This window comes from Pantherophis guttatus, chromosome 9 (genome assembly GCF_059756535.1).
Source record: "Pantherophis guttatus breed Tessera chromosome 9, ASM5975653v1, whole genome shotgun sequence".
NCBI classification, from domain to species: Eukaryota; Metazoa; Chordata; class Lepidosauria; order Squamata; family Colubridae; genus Pantherophis; species Pantherophis guttatus.
In genome coordinates this window covers 11,636,825-11,655,911 of record NC_142071.1, presented here as the reverse complement: position 1 = coordinate 11,655,911, position 19,087 = coordinate 11,636,825, and the positions used below count along the sequence as shown (strand labels likewise).

Below are 19,087 nucleotides of genomic sequence, written 5' to 3'. Positions count from 1 at the left end.
TGCATATTGACCAAATTCTTTTTCTTGTGGCTACATTTAGACAGTCGCTCAAAGAAGCAAATGTCCCCAGGCGCTTCTTTTTCCTTTTCCCTAGATAGCTGAATTCTTTAGAGTGACTGGCCCTGTCAAGATTGACAGAGTGATTAATGAGCAACAACTTTGAAATTGCCATTACTGCCACTTTAGGTATTGTTTGGCCTGGTTCTTAATGAGCGTGGACATGCTCTTGCAAAGTTCTTCTCTGAGGCAGCTGCTTTATCTCATGTGCTGCTGATGTAGATGACGAGAGAGCCAAGCAGCATATCCAAAAAATTGCAGGGATATGTCCTGTTTCAGAGGAACTTATAGCCTGATGTACTGGCAGCCAGAGAAGGTTCAATGTGGTGTCGAAATGTGAAATCCAAAAGAACACTCCCAGCATCAGTGCCCTTCATCTTCTCCAACAAAAAAGTAAATTTAAAAACTCAATTGGGGAAATTCAAAAGAAATTCTCAACCACCTTGAGAATAAAGGTAAAGAAACACACACACACACAGAGAGAGAGAGAAGCCTCTTTTGCAGGTTAAGAAAACAGGGGAAATGGGAAACTGATGTTGGCCATACTATTAATCTTAGCAGACCAAAGGAAACACACGCATGAAGCCGGCTGATAGATCCATAGGTTAGTTCCTCCTAGGCATGTTGACTCCAGCTGCCTTTCTTTATTCTGGGTATCATCTGTCAGAAGACTAGTGGACAATACCATCTAACAAGGGTCGAGTTTATTGCAGCAAGGTTAGTCTGCTAAAACAATATTGTGAAAAACAAATGCACTTGGAAATCCGGGGTATGTTTTTACTTTGGAGATTTATTGTTCTGGTAGATTCCAGAAGGACATAGCTTTTCATTCTTCTCATTATTGGGAGATATCAGCTTGCAAAGTTGAAAGGGTTCTGGAATTCTGATTTATTGGAAGAGATGATCTGGAGAAATGCAGCTAGCTGGCTGGGACTTCTCAAGCAGGTCCAGGTGAGAGAGGGCATAATATATACCTCCCCACTCTCCCTCCCTCCCTCCCCTTTTCTTCTCCCTCCCCCTCTGTCTCATTAACATGCAGAATTATTACATCTGCTATGGCTGTACCCAGTTTGGGAAGGATTTTCTTAGCCATTTTCTTAGCCGTTTCATTTTGGCTATGTTTTAGGGAGTGAGACAAATTATTTGAGGTGAAAAGAACATTTTCATCAGCAGGATGTCATTGTGGGGCATTGCTAATAGCTTCATACCTTCCACCATCCTGATCTTTTGATTGGATGCATTTTGTGTATTTTTAGTTAAACAAAATGCCAAAAGTAGCATTTTTTTAACACAGAGACTTTTCAACCTTCGCCTACCTATTGACTGTCCTAGCTTGTTGTATTTAAAACCAGCATTTAAGTGGGACTAGGTTACTTTTGGTGAAAATAAACTTCATATAGGGAAGTAATGGAATTCTATGCAGCTACATTGACAGGAGGCCAATGAGGAAAACTAAGCATTCTGCTTAAACACACACACACACACACACTGCATTCAACATAGAATAACAGCAATGTGCTGCAGGAGAAAGAAAGCTTTTAATTTTTCTTGCCCCAGCACCACAGCATTATTGTAGATCTAGCTACTAACTTTTATTTAAAAAAAAAAAAATTACACGACTGGTATCCACAATTCCATTGTTCACGTATACTCTTGACTTGGACCCTGGACTTTTTCTTGATATCTAAAAGGAAACCTACACTCTTTAGCATGCTGTAGGCATCCCTTGCTGGCTGTGACTTTTTCACTCTCCCTTTGTTTCAGCTTTCAGCTTTGCTTTGGTCTGTCTCATTTTATTCTTTCCCGGTTTCAACAGCCATTTTGTAGCTTTCGCTGGTCTGATTAAGCAAGGGGCCAACCCCCTTTCTCTTTCCCCTTCTCCTTCCCTTTTTCATTATTTCTTAGGCAATGACAAATATATACCACTAGCTTCCTTCAAGCCCAGAACTTACACAATGGGTTTAGATGCCAAAGTGAAAGAACACAGCTGCTTGGATTAAAGTCAGCAGTCGTGCTGGAAAACTCTTTTTATGCATTTCCAGATTAATCAGCTCCTGCTTTCTCTCAGCTCACCACTCAACAGACTGACAAGAAGAGTTATTCAGCCCTGAAAAGAATATGAAAGCAGAAGTGATGCAATTGCAGGTAAATGACTGTCTTGACTTGTACTCCATCCAGGTGAATATTTTTTTCTGTCATACATTGTTTTCCTCTGCATCGTGGCCTGACAAACGTTAACAAGACTGGTGGCGCTGGGAAAGTGAGTTGCCATTTAAACTGGAGGGAAATCTAGTCTTGAACATACCTTATGCAGCTGACCAGAAATTTCTAATTATAAGGAAGAACAATAGAAGAAAATATATATAGCTCAAGGTTGAACTATGGAGGCCTTGATTCTCTCTGAAGTTGATAGTTTGCTTACAGATGTTTCACTACCTGACTAGGGAACATCCTCAGTGCTAGTGAGTGTGGGGATTTGCTTCATTAGAGCAGACAGATTAAACTATAGTTTCAGTTGGGAAACTGAGCATCATAGACCAAGCTATATCCAAATACACTAGGGAATTCCTGCAAAACAAATCAGCCATCAACAGACATATCAAGATAAACCACATTTACACGTCATTCAAAAGACAATCAAAAAGGAGAAAACAAAAAGACTAGAACACATCCTCTCCAGCAGCCAACTCCCAGATAAGCAGGGATTAACACAAGACAAACAATCAAGCAAAATACAATACCCTAATCAAGGACCTACCAAGTAGAAAACCACACTCCCACCAACACAGGCAGGACAAGCTACTATATGTAAACAGAGCAAATCTCACACTCATTAACACTGATGATGTTACTTAGTCAGATAATGACACATCTGCATGCAAACAAACAAGTTCATATAGCACTAAGGACTCCATATTGGCAAGTGCGGTTTCATGCAATTTGTGCTCCTTCCTGTCCTGGGCTTGTGGCAGAGTATGATGGTGTAAATAGGGGGAAGTAGTTATAATCCTGGATCTAGTCTCAATGGTCTTCTGCAGATGATCTACTCCAAGTCCTAGGAGAAACTCCCTCTTGATTCCTTGGTGCTTGAGAAAAAGGATGCTAGAAAGAGAAGAGGGGGGTTCAGAACCGTCCAGTAAAAGACATACAATCTCACTCTGAGAATGAATTCCCACAGGTCATCCTTGCAGGATGTGACCCAAAGGTGTAGTGTATCACCTGGCAAGGGTAATTTCTAAGCTTCTTTCTGCATTCCCCACCCCTTTTAACCTATTTTAGAATGCTTCTCTTTGAATACCTTGCAGCTTCTTTTCTTTTATGCATTTCTTGCAGTTTACTCATCTAGTGCCTGAGAGTCAAAAATCCCAGAACACTGATGAGTCCTGATCACCCCCAGCTTCCCCTCACCCTCATCCCATCCATCTGCCCAAACTTCTCCAAGCACTCATTCTCAAGTGCGGTTGGGTTTGTGGGTTTTTTTTTTTTTTTTCCTTTTGGAAGCAAGTATAATTTCTATCCCTGGATGAATTGTGGTTTCGCAAGGCCATTAATCATTTTCCCATTATAAATGGGATTCTGGGGCTGGAAACATTGCTGCTTTTATTTATGGACAAGATGACCTGGTATGTTGGCAGTTGTCCACTGGGCTGGCGTCTAGAAGATTAAGTAAAGAAAAAGCCTCCGAGTAAATTTCCCACTGCAAAGTCCCAAGTCAGACCCTCGTTTTCCTTTCTAAAAGCTGGGTTCATCCAGGAGTTCCACCAGCATCCTGAGGATTTGGCCCATCTCAGAAGATGCTGCAGCACAGGCCAAAATCTGACATATTCCACTCATCTTCCCATATGCTTACCAGAAGGTTCCTTTGGAAGGGAAGCTTCTCTGATGCAAAGGACATCACTTACTAATAAAGGAGAATATTTCAGCTTTTTCAGCTTGTTTTCTTGCAGACATTTTGTTACCAAACTAGGTAACAACATCAGTGCTAGTCACTGTTCGCCTCACTGGATTAGCACTGATGATGTTACCTAGTCTGGGTAATGAAACATCTTAAAGAAAACAAACAAGCTCAGAGAGCACCAAGGACCCCTCACATCACTTAGCAGTGGGTAAATACTTGAGCCAGTTTGGTGTAGATCAGATAAAGACCAGAAGAGTTCAAGTCCTACCTTAGGCACAAAGCCAGCTAGTTGACCTTGGGATAGTTATTTTCTCTTAACCCTAGGAAAAACACAAGGGCAACCCCATCCTGAAAAACCTTGCCAAGAAAACTGTAGGAATCTATCCAGGCTTTCTCCAAGAATCAGAAATGAATGAATTGAAGAAAAAGGAAGTGCTGTCCTCATGCGAGGGCTAGTTTTGTAGTGAGCCAGTGAAACTCCCCAAAGCTTCATAAATTTCTAAAAACAAATGACATTTCTTATTCTTGCTTGCTACTTCTTAAAAGAGTTTGGAAGTAAAAGCTGCAAAAATGATGAAGATTCATGAGTCCACTGTCGTCATCATTGATGCACTGATGGTCTGGGGAGTTTTCCCTACGGTTAGAACAATTCATTAGTGGAACAACTGAAGATGTGGATGCTCCAACACTGGAAGTTTTTTAGAAGAGATTGGACAACCATTTGTCTGAAATGGCATAGGGTTTCCTGCCTGAGCAGGGGTCTGGACTAGAAGACCTCCAAGGTGCCTTCCAACTTTGTCATTCTGAGTTTAGGGTTCTTAAACCAATGGAGCTGAGAAAGTGAAGCCTTGGCACTTGTACTGGACTTTTCTTCTGCATTTTTAACCAATTCTCTGACTTGATGAAAATAGATAAATTGGGTTTCTTCCTCCCCCTCCCCCCCCAAAAAGGGTGAAAAAAAGTGAAAACTTCACAGGAAACATTTCCCCCCTAACATTGGCTTTAGTTAGGCACCATCTACATCAAGGTGTCAAATACAAGGCCTGCGGCCCGCGATGTGGTCGGATCTGGCCTGCAGGGGCGTCCTGGAAAATGTAAGGGGCCAGCCCATGTTGCTTCAGCCCGGTCTACCTGCGTCGCTTCGGATCAGTCTACCCAGTGCGAAGAGGAAACATCGGGCCAGCGTGACTTCAGCCCGGTCTACCCAGTGCGAAGAGGAAACATGCCAGCAGTTTGGGGAGTGGCGTCAAGCTGGCCACGCCCACCCAGTCAGCCACACCCACCCAGTTGGCCATGCCCAGTGACTGGCATCAAGCTTGCCACGCCCACCCAGTTGGCCATGCCCGCCCACCCCCTGAGGTCAACCACAGGCTTGATGCAGCCCTCAATGAAATTGAGTTTGACACCCCCTGATCTACATGATATCTATAAATATGTGTCTTTCTTCTCCACATTTTTCAACTAAAAAACAGGGAAAGCTGGTGAGGGAGATCATTGATTGAGAAGTCAAACACAATCAAACTCTACCCCAATTTCAACAATAAAATTTCACCAGAAAGGAATTCCACCCAGGAGCACCCCAATCATGTTATATTTTAAACAGGGGGTGGGAGGCTCCTTTTCAGTGGAAAAAAACATTTTAAAAAATTGGAGGGCGCACTGAATTCCTTTACATTCCCCTCTTTGGAGCTGACTTTTGATTCCAGAATCTTTGGATTACTCAAGCATAGTCTTTCTCAAATGTAGCAATTTAAGAGGTGTGAATTTCAACTCCCAGAATTCTGTGAGTTGAAATCCATATATCTTAAAATAGTGATGTTGAGAAATATTGATTTACATTGTTAAAAGATAAATCCCGCTCTTGAGAAAGCATGGAAGAATTGCTCCATCCCCTGGAGAAATTCAGAAGAAAAAAATCCTCCTTGTAATTTCTCTGCCCCTAAATTGGTGAAGAACTTCCAATGGTCACTTGTACTGCATCTAATTTCAATTCGAGGCTACATCTCTGCAAAAATAGATAAATATGCTGACGTGACAACTTTTCTGTACATATGAACAATAAACCTGTTTATTGTTGTAAACAAATCTTACATTGATTGCATGCACTTAGACATATGCCACATTCCTTTAGTTCCCATAAATATAAATAGAACAAAATAAGGGCCTTATCACCCAGGCCGTGTTGCTGAAAAGCAGTAAGTCAGTGGCATGAACGAGAGCTATCATTGCAGCAGGGAGAGTTACTGGGGATGAGACACGTGTGAGCCATTTTCTGAGTCTCTGCTTCAGGCTGTCAGATGGTGATTAATGACTAACAGCCTGAGTTCTGTCTTGATTGCCAAGTGCAGTATTGTTAATGCTGACATCTAATGAACTTGGATCTACCAGAACGCAAGTTGGCACCATCATCTGTAAATAATGTTGAAGAGATTTAATTGGTTGTATTTTTTCCTTCTCCAGTGGTGTCTTTTTTTTTAAAAAAAAAAAAATGGCCTTAGGGTTAAGATTCACCATCTTTTCCAATGGAACAATTGTCTTTCTGTGTTTTTTAAATAGACAGAACTGTGTTGGATGTGACAAAGAGAGGGACTTAACTGCCTTCCTAGGTGTCAGTTCATACATGCCAAAGAAAACTGAAGCTAGAAACAAAAACATTTTATTTATGAATCGCAGGATTATTTTTTTCCCTAGCCATAACAAGATCTATCCATATTTGTCTTGCATTTTACTTCTGTTTCCATCCAGATAATCAGCTGACACTGATGGGGATGTTTGCTCTGAATTTCAAAATTATTCAGGAAATGATCTGGGGGGAAATGGGAAAAAAAAAAGATAGTGAACCTCCTTTGTTTGAAAAGTCCATGTGCATATTCTACTCTCATTAAGGCTCCCTAATTTTTTGATTCAAATACTTAACATTATATCAGCATATAATGGTTGGATGGAGACCCAATGATAGATATGCCCATGTAATATCTGTAAACGGGACAAGTTGAATATAGTAGCAGAGTGTGACACTATTCAACTGTGATGGAATGTTCTCCAGATTCCCAGGATGGAGGGAATGCATTCCAGAGGAACAAGAGACAACTCAGTTTAGATAGTTTGTGTAAGGATGAAGACGCCTCCTCTCTAATAGTTCCCAGAATACATGTTTTATGGTGCAACTAGTCTGCTTTAGTTTGGCAAGATTCTGTCTACAGATGAGGAATAATAAAGGAATCTGCTTAGTAGAGTCTCAGTGTGTCTTTCTTGGTTTTTTTAGAGCCTGACACCATCTTCTTCCCAAAGATTTACTTTTTCCCTACCTGGAGTTTCTTCTACTTGAGCAAACATCAGCATTGCCTACTTTGCAAGTATACATAGTCGAGGTCAAATCTCCATTCCTGATCCTTTTTGGTTTATAAAGATTATGTGCACTTTTTGAAATATTTGAGGTTCTTCCACACCCCTCATGCTTTCCACTGCTTCCTTTAGGGAGAAATTGGGCCATGTTGGGAGAAATGAGGGATAAATGAGTTTGGAATTTATACACTAACATGCTGTGAATCTCACACTTTGAGAGTGGGGTGGGAGGCACGATAGATCAATAAACAAGCAACCAGATATTCTGTGCTTGTTATTCCCAACTATAGAAAGAAAACCATGGGTTTTACTTACTCTCTATGTGTGTTCCACAGTGGTGAAATCTAAAATTAGTTATCACCGGTTCTGTGGGCGTGGCTTGGTGAGGGGTGTAATATGACTGGGTGGGCGTGGCCAATTTTTTTTTTTTACTTTTAAAACAATTTTTTCTACAACCTCTTCGGCGAAGAGGTTGTAAAAAAATGCTTTCAAAAGGCTCTGATGATCCCAGCTGAGTTGCCTGATCGGCAGAGTCTTTTTTTCTTTTAAATGCCTCTGACGATCAAGCAACTCAGCTTGGATCGTCAGAGGCATTTAAAAGAAAAAAACCCTTTTTTTCTTTTAAAAGTCTTTGACGATCCCAGCTGAGCCGCGTGATCATCAGAGGCTTTTTTTTTTAACCTTTTAACCTTTAAAAGCATTTTTTCGGCCGAAGAGGTTGTAGAAAAAATGCTTTTAAAAGTAAAAAAAAAGCCTCTGATGATTATGAAGCTCATCTGGGCATGGGGGGGGGCAGGGATTTTTGCTATCGGTTCTCCAAACCACCCGCCTCCAGTGCTACTAGATCGGGTGATCCGGTCCGAACCGGGAGCATTTCACCCCTGGTGTTCCAACTGTACCACAAATGTACTTTCTCGACCTAGGGAAGGTCTTTCAGAGCGGGGTCTGTGCTGAAAAATTATTGTGTATTTTTGTTTCTCCAAGACTCTATTTATTGAAAGAGCATTCACTTTTGCAATTGCTTGTTGCAATTCTCCTGAGAAGAATGCCTTTCACTTGGTCACAAGGTGGCTGATGTATAAGTGTGAATGTTCTGTTCTGTGATTTAGTACACAATGTTCTTTTCCAGTCTAGCAGTTTTTACAAAACCTAGGTTTTTTTAGAAACCTAGCAGCTTTACAAAAATTAGGGTTTGGGGTTTTTTTAGAAACCTAATTTGCCAACCTAGCAGTTTGAAAGTAGATAAATAGGTACCACTTTGGTACCTATTTACAGTTTACATACAGTTCCGTATGCCTCGGCATACAGTCAAGCTAATCATTGGACCACGGAAATGTCTGGCTAAGAAACAGAAATGAGCACCACCCTCTAGAGTGGGAAACAAATGGACAGGGGAAACTTACACTGTTTATTACCTTTTATCTTCTTTCCCAGAGGTCTCTAGCTTCTGGGCTTCCCACACGTCCATTCTTAAGAAAAGATACCATCAGACAACTCTTCCTGAGAAGTTTTTCCAGGGTAACTAAAAAACTTCAAAGTGATGGAAAATAAGAGTATTGCTTGGGCAATAGAATTAGCTCAAAATACTCCCCAAATAAACCCTTAAGCACACTGACAATGAAATAGAAAAGCAGAAGTGGACTTCTGTTTCCATTTTGCAAAATTGCAGCACAGGTTTGGGTTTTGATCTGTGTTAGACAGGAAGAACCAATCACACTGGTTCAATCTAGTTCAACAGAAACTGTAATGCCACAAGTAATAATTAATGGCACATCAAGTGCCCAAATTAAAAAGTAATAAATATGAGTGGAATCGGAACAGTAAAAGATTGGCTCTAAACCAGTGTTTCTCAACCTTGGCAACTTTAAGACCCATGGACTGAGGGGAATTCTGGGAGTTGAAGTCCATGTGTTTTAAAGTTGCCAAACATTGGTCTATAAGAAGTAATTCTAGTGGTATTCTCACCTCAGTTAAACTTGAATTTGTTTTCTTGAAAGGTAAGGAATATTGTTGGCTGGAACTTGCCGTCCTGCTCATGGTTCAAGTTTGGAAAATCCACTTGTTCAGAGGCATCCCAGAAAATCACAACAAGAAGAATGGTGATTAGTATGACAAATAGCATGACTACCAAATATGAAGGTGGGGTATCTGAAGAGTAATAGGCTTCAACACATTGAGCACATATTAGTCACATCATGTGAACATGTTGGGCAAGGAGGCAATCAGTAGGACTCTCCCTGCTAGCCCTCTATTTGGCCTCCAAGCCAACTGAAAGAGACATTTGAGACATGCTTTGACTGTATAGGCTCTACTTGAGCTTACCTCTTGATGACTTCTTGGCATCAAAATGCTTTCTTCCAAGATGTGTTTTCAGTATCCCCATCTAGCTTGCAGCCTCAAGGTTGTGCCATCAAAGCTTCTTCCATCAAACTGGGCCCAATCCTGCTGACTTTCTGAGCCTAGCCACAGCCAGCAAGGGGCTGTCATCAGCTAAGATGCAACTTGGGTCCAATCGGCTAAAATAAGCAGATCTTAGTGAATAAATACAAAACTCAGCCAACAATCATTTTTCCTCCATTTTCCTATCCCAAGCATTCTTCTTGGTCATGAAGGCCATCCAGGTTTTCTTTATTTATGTTTTATGAATTCTGCCAAGACATCATTTCCATCTATAGATCTTTTCTTTGGTGAATTATTAATAGAGTCTTAGCCTGGCCATGCCATGGGCAACAGCAGGATTAATCCCCGCCATGGGCTTAGCATACACAAAGTCCAGGGAAAAGAGGTCGAGGGAGAGGAATCGGTCTCTCATGATGACAGTTTAAAGCATTTAACCAGGCCTTATCAGCATGCTAGCTATGGGCTACAGCCAGGAGATCTGCCCAGGGGGATTTAAAGTTATTACACACAGATGGAATATCATTCTGTTGACAGCAGGGGTACTTCACATAAGCCAAAATTCAACAAAGGCATGCTTTGATAGATTATATAGAAACATCCTAACTATCCATGGCTGAAGTCTGATCTGTTCTTTCTTCTAGTTGTTCTTTCCCACTTTGTTTTTGCAACATTTAACCCAAGCTAATTGCTATCTGTTCCCATATTCTGGAAGGAGAGAAAAAAAGTTGATGCTATTGTGAAATGTTGTACTTATACAGATAGTCCTCGACTTACAACAGCACAGCAGTCCTCACATTTACGATCATTGCAGCGACCATCTACTAAAGCCTCCAGAATGTCCTCTATCTAAACCAGTGGTTCTCAACCTGTGGGTCGGGACCCCTTTGGGGGTCGAACGACCCTTTCACAGGGGTCGCCTAAGACCATCGGAAAACACATATTTTCAATGGTTTTAGGAATAATTTTATGGTTGGGGGTCACCACAACATGAGGAACTGTATTAAAGGGTCGCAGCATTAGGAAGGTTGAGACCCACTGATCTAAACCAAGGGTGTCAAACTGGATTTATTCGAGGGCCGGATCAGCATTGTAGTTGTCCTCTGCAGGTCGGCTGGGGGAGGGGAGGGGGAGAGACGGGACTGACGCCTCCTGTAGCACCCTGCTGGCCAAAATGGGGCGCCAGGGCCACACGCAGCCTCCCTGCACCCCATTTTCGCTAGCAGAGGCACCGTGGGTCGGTCCTTTGTTACTTCTAGACCAGCACCGCAGGCCAGACCTAAGCACCCCACAGGCCGGATCCAGCCCACGGGCCTTGAGTTTGACACCCCTGATCTAAACTAAAGGTCTAAATATTATCCGGTAATTAAATGTGGTGATAGAGTTTAGTGACTTGTCAGCTTTTTTTTTATTTTGACAAAACATTTTATATAACTAGAGTCTGATGATCATGGTCTTCTGGGTGCGCTTTAAGGTGTTGGTTCTCATCTTTAAAGCGCTCCATGGCTTAGGACCAGGGTACTTACGAGACCGTCTGCTGCTACCGATAACCTCCCACCGGCCAATACGCTCACACAGAGAGGGCCTCCTCAGGGTGCCGTCGGTCAAGCAATGTCAGCTGGCGGCCCCCAGGGGGAGAGCCTTCTCTGTGGGGGCACCCGACCTGTGGAATGAGCTGCCTCCTGGAATATGACTGATCCCGGACCTCCGGACCTTCCGTAAGGCCCTGAAGACTTACTTATTCCAGCAAGCCGGCCTAGTCTAAAGGGTTTTTAATGGGATTTTTTAAATTTTATAGACTTGGGGTTTTAAAATGGGAGGCCGATTGATTTAATCTTTTTTAATTATCTTAACTTTTGTATTGTTACGTATTTTAATTTTGGCTGTTCACCACCCTGAGTCCCCTTGGGAGAAGGGCGGTATACAAATTAAATTAATAATAATAATAATAATCAAAAAGGATCTGGGGACACCATTTTATCTGGGTGCTACTTCTAGATAAGAAGAATCAGTAAGACTAGATAAAGAAGGATGCTTAAGAATAAAGGTAGAAGACAGAGAATTCTAAAGGATTCCCTGGTAAAAGATCTCTAATAGTGATACATACATACATACATATATACATACATACATGAGATTGCAATTATGGATTTATAGATCTTTTTAACATTTATATTTTATTGCGTTCTACTAGTCCAGTTGAAATGTTAATATATATTGCTAGTCCATGTATGGTATGCTATATGCTAAATAAATATGGATTTTCTTTTATTACCATTCCTACACCAGAATTTTCTATGTTTATTTTGATTTTTGCAATGGTTTCTATGTTATGCACTTCACTTGGAGACTTTTAGATTAGAATAGGTAAAAATGCTGTTATATGAAGAGCTGCCATTGCTTATTCTGCAGTTTCCTTGGCTTCCCAATTTCTATTCTACCCCAAGGGAGAGAAGTTGTCTCGTGAAGCTTTATTTTTCCAGACTGTCCTGCCAAGCAGGCTTCAAGAGGATGGAAAATTATAGAATACAAAACAGGCAAGCTAGCACTAGAACTCAACAACATATCCAAAAATGGTGGATTGCGTTCCAAATTCTCCAAGAAGGTAAAAAGGCAGAAGCCTCTTTCATAGGAGAGGAAAATTTGTGAAAAGTTCATCCAGTGTTGTTTATTTATTTATTTATTTAGCATAAACTTTCAGTGTTTCAGTCTTTGAAGTCTTTCAGTCTTCACCAAAAGCTGTTATTCCTTCTCTCCCTTTGGACTGTCTAATGGTTTTAGCAAACACTATCCCCATCTTTTTGCATTTGTAAAAAAAAAATTGCCTGGACATTTGGTCAATTAAATATATTTTAAACGTATTTTGAAGTAGGGCTGTATTACCATAATGCTTCTCACCTATCCTATTACCTATTCCTATTGGTATCTTATCACTATTACTTGTTGGTTGTATCTTATGATTTAGGATTGTATTTTATGATTCATGATTTATCATTTTGTTACTTGTATGTCTACTTATGCATATAGCTTATGCACCGGAGACAAATTCCTTGTGTGTCCAATCCCACTTGGCCAATAAGGAATATTCTATTCTATATTCTTTGTTCTTATGAAAATCAGTATGTACAAACACACACACCCAGGCATACCTCAAGCCAATCACTCGTGATCAGCATTTGATTTTCAGCTTTTTTATATGTTTCCCACATACATACACGCAGAGTTCTCCCTAAACGTAAACAGATAAATATTTTAAAACTCTAATTATCTAATCCAGCTGCGGCAGCTTAGTGAGTTGACAACCATAGCTGCTTTGAAGGTGCCTGACTCACAAAAAGGTGGGAGAGAGGTCATAATATGACATTGAATCAATCCGGGTTGAGAAAGAATGAGCTGCTCTTAACTAAGTTGCTTATTTACCTGTTCTGAAAGTACCCCACCTGTACCTGCGGACAGGGGAACTTCAGTGGGAGATATACGCTGGGAGCTTTAGGCTCTTACCACTCCCCCATCTTTGACAGGATCAGCCCTTTATCCCTGAAACCTTCTCCCTGTCAAACAATGCTGATCTGAGTCACTCCTCTGGATCAAGTTATTTTCCAACTTTAATCCCTACTGTCATTCCCATCAGGTTTTGCCTGAAGCTTCTCCTTTGGATACTAATCTATTCTGTCAGCACAATAGCTTTGATCAGGGTGTTCTGTCTCTGGGCACTTCCCCACCCAGGACACCTGCAGAACTCCAAGTTCCTTCTCAGTTTCTCTCTCAGGTTTCTCCTCCTGGTAGTAACTGGTTTGCTATCTTCTTGTTTCAGGATTCTCCAGCCTGGATGGGAAGTTGCCCTCCCCAGCTTTCTCCACCAGCAGCAAGAGTGGCCTCTTAGGGATCATTTCATACAGCGCCACTCCCCCAAGTGTCAAGAGGCAACTAAAAGCCCAGTGGATTTTCTCAGCAGAAAGCCCCAAGAACAGGATCAACATTCCAGAATGATGTTATAATTTTGGGAAACTGCATTACCATGAGGAAAGAGAAGAGACGTTGGCAAAATATATTCTTTTAAACAGTAAAACAAAGCAAACAGAACACATTCAAGTAGGCAGTTTTCTAGGGTGAGGTAGGGGGTGATGCAAAGTAGGTATGCCATGTAGGGCGCACATGGGCACTGCCAAGATTATTGGGGGGGGTGTCTTTTTGCCCAGGTAGTTGACCTTGGCTGATCTCAAAAAGAAGACCAAGAAATCCAGAGTGATGAGCTAAAGAACAACTTGAAAATAATTCCCCAAAGAAGGCTATATAAGAAGCAATGTTCATATTGTTGCCAAGTAAACTACATAGAACTTTACTGTTGACTTTGGTTTCAAGGAGTCTACATTGTTTCTCTGCATTTTTAATTGTTTTATGGTCATTTCAGGGCATGTGATGCTCTTGTGTAGTTCTTATCTCCACATGGCCAATTTCCAACATTTGTGAACCCAAAACCTAACAGCAGACTCAGAAAACTCTCCAAGGCTAGGAAGAGAAAACTTGGGGAACACACACATCTCCAAGGTCAGACGTTGATGTACAGAATTGCAGACAGAAACCATATTGTCCAGTTGGACCTGAGAAAGTTATATTAAAATATACTAGTGCTCAGCACAGAATAACCAATTGCTTTTCTCTGAAATTCTTAGAGATATGGCAGCTTAACTCAGGAGGAAAGCTGGAGATAACTCTGGAGATAAATTAGAGACCTCTTTTTCCTTTCTTTCTCTTCTCCATGGCTGCTAAGGAAGAAACGTGAGCAGCGGGAACTAGCACGGAATGTCCTAGAAGAGGGCAGCTGGCAAGTTGGCTGGCACCAGGATCAGGAGCAGTTCCCTCTTGTGTTCTCTTGCAAAGTGAAGTACAACGAATGAAAGCCTTTCCATCTCTGGAAGAGTTTTTTTTTTAATTTTCTGCTTTTCAGTTCTAATGGGTTGGGACAAAGTTACTGGAAGGAAGAGATGAGGCACTTCTAATCTTCGCTAATAGCTGTGCCTAATAATTATTTAATATGTTGTTTGTAAAGTGCCTCAAAGATGAGCACGCTTTAGGGAGGCCTGATTTTTTGCACATAGGCATGCGAACTGGGATCAAGTGGAGCTGAAAGGAAATTATTGACAGGAAGAGGGCTTCTTTTTAATCTGCTTTAATTTATTTTATTCTCCCCACATCCCAACATCTTAAAAAAATGACTTAAGGGGATTTTGAGAAAAAGTTGATGAGTCAGTGGCAGCTTTCTTTCAAATAAAAAAGAAACTGGCTCCTACAGCATTTCATATCGCTTTGAAATAAAGATGACATCTTTGTTGCCTATACACGCATATTCGTACATACTAGTGCTCATTATGAATATGGCTGTCCTGATGTGCAAACTGGCCTCCTCCTATGAGGGATTTTGATGTTTTTTTTACCCAAGGTAAGTGCTAAACTTGCATGCCAAGTCAAACATGAACTTTTATTTAAATGTAATTTCAGTTCTACTGTTTTTGCATACTCAAGCCCACCTCAAGAACTGTCTTCAGTTCCAAATACCACAGTGAAAGTGAGATCTGATAAAATTATGTCATGCATCATACCAAGCTATTATGTGTTTAGTTTGGGCCCAGCATGTTATGTGAATCCAGCCAAATATCAGCTCTTCAACCAACCCCAACTAAGGAAATAATGACTTAGTGAACTGAGGAAAGGACTGTGGGAGGTGGGGGAAAGAGATGCTGCTTAGGGAAGTCAGATAACTGGGGGAGCTCACAGTTGCATAACAGGCAAAGAAAGAAACTGAGAAGGGATCCCTCCCTAACTTATCAGGCTGCAGAAAGAGATGGTGGCAGTTTTGATTCTGTTAATGTAGCTTCACAACAAGATAGAATTAGTTCATCTGATGAGTTTCCTGTCTGGTCTACTTGGGAAAGCTGACACGTGAGGAATAACAAGATCTCCATCACATAAACTTCTCACTGCCCCTATGAAGGGACAGTGACATAAGTTTTCATTTTTGCCAAGAGTGAATCTAACTGGATTTGGCCAGACTACAAAATGAAATCCAACAAAGTTCCACGTTCCAGAGTTTCTCACGTTTCTTCCACGGCCAAGCTGTGCTGATAATGATTCCTTAACCTTCTGATGCATTTACCATTCTACCTGGTTACATCTTGATATTGTTAACTATAGATCCACAGATGGAATCTGATTTAGTGTCACCAGAGTCAGTTCCAGACATGAGGCCAGTTTTCTTGTTCAAAAACCTTGTTTGTTTTCACTGTTACAGGAATGCGTTTTGCCTCCACTCACAGCAATTTCCTAGTTTACTGCTATTAAAAGAAGGGCTGAGCCAAACTCTGATTTATGAAACACCTGCTAAATTCATTAAAAACCTTAAAAGATTTAGTGCATTTTATCAAGGCTTTAAATCTAGGCAAGTGTTTAAAAACTTAATGCTGTGTGTATTTCATCCAAAACACCCTTTTAACGTTTGTTTGGGAGCTGAACATTTGGATTGACAAATATTGCTGATATTTCGTTACTTGGTTTTATAAATTGGCACAGAATTCTTTGGACAGGTTTGTTCTATACATATACATAGAGAACGCTATAAAGCGGAGATGAAATTTTTCTCCTTTGCTGACATTTTAGATGAGTTTTTCTCCTTATGCTTCTGGATAGTTTTCAGAAGTTACAGTAATTTGGAGAATCAGATTTATAGAACTGGGAATAATACAAGAGCTTACACATTTTTTCTACTCACTTTTCTCTAGTGGTTTTAATTTGCTGGTATATTGGCAAAGTAAGATTAGCACACAAACTTCTGAAATCTCAAAAGCAGTTTGAACCAGGTCAGCATTAAACAGAGCTTGTTGATTTTGAAACCACTACAAACTATAATGACTGCTAATCCACACACCAAAGGTAAAGTTCTAATGAAAGGGAATTTCTTGGGTTTTTTCATGAAACCAAATCAGGACTGAAAATAAGAAATACCCTTTCTAGATGTTTCTAACTGTGTCATCTGAAGTCCTAAGAGTTTCAATTCAGTAACATCTGCAAATAGTCATGCTTTGGTTAACTTATTATTGTAGGAAGTCAGAACCCATCCCTCTCCTAGAAAAATGAAATATTCCAGGAAATATTAAAAAGGCAGAATATTTCCCCTAAAAGAGAAATAGAAATCTTAAGATAGAAACTCAGCCCAGCTCCCTGCCCTCAGCAGATACTTTGGTTATTTACAACAGGGGTCACCAACCTTTCAGACCTCAGGGACCACTAAATTCATAATTTTAAATCCCGTGGAGCACTAATATGATCTGCCTAATGACCAGCTGGGTGGGCGTGGCTAGGTGGGCATGTGACTGGGTGGGCATGGCCAACTCAATGTCACTCACATCGAGAGGTGCCTCGCCAGCCTCTATTCACCCCTCTCCTCCCAGCCACTCCTCACCGCCCCACCCGGGCTCCTTAGGGCCCCAACAGGAAGCAGTTGTTGGAGCTAAGCAGCCACCACGAGAAAGAGTTAGCAAAACAGCTCAGTTCAAATTAGATCTGACTGAGAAGGAGGCTCAGCAGAAGCACCTCACTGAGGACTATGAGCATAGGCTTTCCAAGCAGAGAGAAGACTTGTGGGAGTACAAGGCCAGGTACCGGCACCTGGAGGCTCAGCGGGCTGAGATGGTCAGTCAGTTCCAGGCCATGATGCAGTCCCACTGGAACAAGGCCCTCCGGCTCTTTGCCACCAGAGGCACTTCCCTCCAGCCTTCGCCCAAAGCCCCGTACCAGGAGGCTGAAGCAGACCCCAAGTTGGAATTTCTTCCCCCCTCCGACCCACACAAGAAGACCCCAAAGGGGAGACTCTCTGCAGCAACACAAATGTTCATTGCATGTATCCAACCCACAGGCCGTAGTTTGAGGACCCCCGATTTAATACAATATAAAAAATGCAAATAATTTTTCTGCGGACCACCAACATTTTCTCACAGACCACCAATGGTCCACGGACCACCAGTTGGTGACTGCTGATTTACAAGACAAAAAGCTGGGCCTCAAACCATGTGGTCCTGTCCACTATTAAACCATCTTTCCAAACAGCTTCCATGTTTCCAGTGTCTTTCTCCCCACTTGGAACTCAACACAGATGGACATTTCTTCCAACATTATAAAACAAATACATTCAAGTTATTGACTATCACCCTGATTAGATTGTAATTATCTTATTAATACATGTTCAATTGTAACCAGCTAATTATAATCAGTATAACTAGGTTATACTGAGTATATCAATACTGGCTGGATTTATATAATTCAGTAAGTATAATTTAAAAATAACAATGACATAGTAAAGTAAAATGAATCAGACCATTTTGTGCATTGGGCGTCCAAGTCCTGTTGTTTGTAAATAATGGTTTATGGCTTAATACCTGGGGTACGAACTCAACGATTACTCAACAGAACGCATATGATGCAAAACCATACCAAGCCACTTGACTAAATCACGATGGCCATAGTTATGATTTGCTACTGTCTTCATGCAAGGTACGAGCCCAGCCTATATCATGTAATATTTTTCTCTTGCTAATAAATCGCTGAACGTCTTAAACCGAATGGGCTGCCAACTCAAAAGGGGATGTAAGCCCACTGTGACCCACGTAGGCCCACCTTTCGAATCATAACTTGGAGAGTACTTGCATGACCACCTCCTACCGGCCTCCCACCGCCCAGTGCGCTCACATAGGACTGCCCTCCTCCGGGTTCCATCGGCCAGGCAGTGTCGGCTGGCGGCCCCCAGGATGAGGGCGTTCTCTGTGGTCACACCGACCCTCTGGAATGGTTGACCCACTGGGCTCCGGATGGCCCCCGACCTCTGCACCTTCCGCGCCGATCTAAAGACATGGCTCTTTCAGCAAATTCCCTGATCTGCTGTGTATTTTAATTTGGGATTTGGGGTGTTAAATCGGATTTTAACATTTTAATTCTATTTATTATTGGACTGTTTATTCTGTGAGCCGCCCCGAGTCCCTCGAGAGAAGGGCGGCATATAAATATGACAATATTTATTTTATTATTTATTATTTAAATAAATAAATAAATAAATAAATAAATAAATAAATAAATAACTTCCACCCCTTTGCCCCAGGCGAGGTTGAAGGCAGCCGCCGTCTGGGAAACGCATCTCCGCACTGTTGCCTGCCCCGCTCAGTTCAACGCGCGCTTCTTACTTCAAACGGCGGCTGGGGGCACCATTCCGACGTTGTGGGTAACACGCAGGCGGCTGCACCGGAGTCTAGGGCGAAGAAGCGATTCCAAGGGCTCTCGCGCCCTCTGTCGGAGAAAGAAGGCAGCAACGGCCCTACTTCAGGGGGGCGGGGCGAACGTCCAACA

The 19,087-nt window shown here is 41.6% G+C and overlaps 1 long non-coding RNA gene across 3 annotated transcripts; it reads right to left on the bottom strand.

Moving 5' to 3' along the window:
* Positions 1–6,595: 6,595 nt before the first annotated feature.
* LOC117677020 (uncharacterized) lies at positions 6,596–19,015 on the bottom strand. Of its 3 annotated transcripts, XR_004594607.3 has the most exons (6): positions 18,925–19,002; positions 12,847–12,926; positions 9,623–9,816; positions 9,266–9,358; positions 8,716–8,830; positions 6,596–6,761 (listed from the first exon to the last, which is right to left on the bottom strand). It is a non-coding gene; the product is annotated as an uncharacterized LOC117677020 (long non-coding RNA). The 3 variants fall into 3 exon arrangements; XR_004594606.3 differs by lacking the exon at positions 12,847–12,926 and having other exon boundaries at positions 18,925–19,015; XR_004594608.3 differs by lacking the exons at positions 12,847–12,926; positions 18,925–19,002 and adding an exon at positions 18,830–18,847.
* Positions 19,016–19,087: the final 72 nt, after the last annotated feature.